The sequence below is a fragment of the Cyprinodon variegatus genome, unplaced genomic scaffold (genome assembly GCF_000732505.1).
Source record: "Cyprinodon variegatus isolate N-32 unplaced genomic scaffold, C_variegatus-1.0 Scaffold667, whole genome shotgun sequence".
Classification (NCBI taxonomy): Eukaryota; Metazoa; Chordata; class Actinopteri; order Cyprinodontiformes; family Cyprinodontidae; genus Cyprinodon; species Cyprinodon variegatus.
Window position 1 is genome coordinate 143043 of NW_015151120.1, and position 1909 is coordinate 144951.

Consider the following 1909-nt stretch of genomic DNA (forward strand, 5'->3'; position numbering starts at 1 on the left):
ATATATATATATATATATATATACGGTAAATATATGTGCACATTAATCGTTGATTCGGCATAGATCAAATTAAGCAATGTCTGCATTTGATTAGTTGTTTTTTTTCCACAAAATTGTCAAAATCACAAAGAAATCTAGCATCTAACAGGAAAATGTTGCTAACCTCCAAGATTAAACCATTTAACAACTGATACTCATAAAGTAACCAATAGTTTCAATGTAATTATCATTATTCAATAATAGAAATATATTACACAGTGCTCACTATGTCTACGGCCAAAGGCAGCAGCAGCAACGAGACGGCTGGGAAAACATGCTATTAAATACCATGTATTCTCAATATCTATACCGCAATTAGTGTCACCTATTATGCAAAAATAACATCAATAAATATGTAAAAGGATTATTTAGTTATTATTCCTTAAGAAATTACAAATAATTTACAAATTTACAGCAGATTTAAGCAACAACCCTGAAATTATTGGGGTTAAGTTCTCTAGGAATTTAAACTAATTTAAACTGTTTTGTTTTTTATTAAAAACAAAACAAAAAACAGTTGACTACAATAGTCAGAGTGATTCTAATTTGTCACCTAAGAATTTCACTTGTAAGAAATCAGTGAAAGAAGGCGAGATGGATGAAGTTATTCATTTTTTTTTTTTAGAAAAGTTAAATATTTATTATAACAGGCGGCTCAAATTGCAGGTTATTTTTGACATGCAGGAATAGGATGTGAGAAGGAAAATTACTTCATCCAAGGTAAATAAAAAAAAAAATTAAAATATAGCTTTAATAAAATCTAATCATAAAAGTGGATGACTTAATTACTAATTTACTCATTAAAATGAATCTATTAATAATATTCTGCTTATGCTCTGTAAAAACGTGCCCAACAGCGCCCCTATCGACTGGAAGTGGTCATGGTCTTAATTAAAGAAAGTCAAACATTTGCAACGATAGCAAACAATAACCTAAGTTATCACTCTATTAACCTTGATATGATAGGGGAAAACACTGAAACAGACACAAGAAAAATACTCAAAAGTTGCTATATCAATAAATAACAATAAAATAATTCCTGCCATGCACAGGTAAGCGCCTCTCTCTCGGATTAAATGCGCGACAGAGCTGCAGCAAAGCACATGGTAATGGCAACATTACCTGTCAGGCCAGTAGTTCCTTTGAGCAGATGTTTAGTCCTGAAGGAGTCGGTTTCCACGCAGGTGGAGACGCTGAGTGGACTGAAGGAGCGCCACCCGGGCATCCTCACTGTCATTCTCCTCCGCTGGGCTGTCATTCATCCAGGAGCAGGAGCTTCTGCTGGTATGGAGGGGCAAGAGAAGGAGAGGGAGGGGAGGCAACAGAAGGGGGTGGCTGTTAAAATCTGCCACAGCTGTGATATAAAAACTATAGTGATTTTTCCTGCTAAAGAACCATGTACCCGATATTTCATCGTAACACAATTCTAAAATGCACATTTTATTACAGCCTATTTACACTGCATTTGATTTATATACATGCTTTGTAAAATCATTCATACTATTTTAGCTTTTGTTTTGCCATGGTGCAGCAAAAAATTTAGATATGAATGCAGTTGTATGATAACTAGATTACAAACCTAGTTCAGCAGTTTCACTGGGCCAATTTAATATAAAGATTCTTTGAGCCAATCCATTTAAATGTGGCTGCATAGAAATACCTTTCTTATCCTGCTGAACCATTTATCCAATCTCAAGTTTTTTTCCTTGTTTTTTTTTCAGCTATGACAGGTTTTCTTTTAAAACTTTCCTTATCACCCTGTTGAAGAAAAGTATTCCCAGAGCATGATGTTGCCATTACCATGTTTTATCTCATGTTCTGGGTATTGTGCCTGCTCCCTGCTATATATATATAAAAAAATATTTAGTCT

At 34.0% G+C, this 1909-nt stretch overlaps 1 protein-coding gene across 1 annotated transcript in view; it reads right to left on the reverse strand.

The window, feature by feature from the left end:
* Positions 1-1315, reverse strand: part of LOC107097051 (axin-1-like) — a 27971-nt gene extending 26656 nt beyond the window's left edge. Inside the window, exon 1 of the mRNA XM_015394022.1 lies at positions 1162-1315. The gene's annotated coding sequence lies outside the window, so the exon portion shown is untranslated. The remainder of the gene's footprint in view (positions 1-1161) is intronic.
* Positions 1316-1909: the final 594 nt, after the last annotated feature.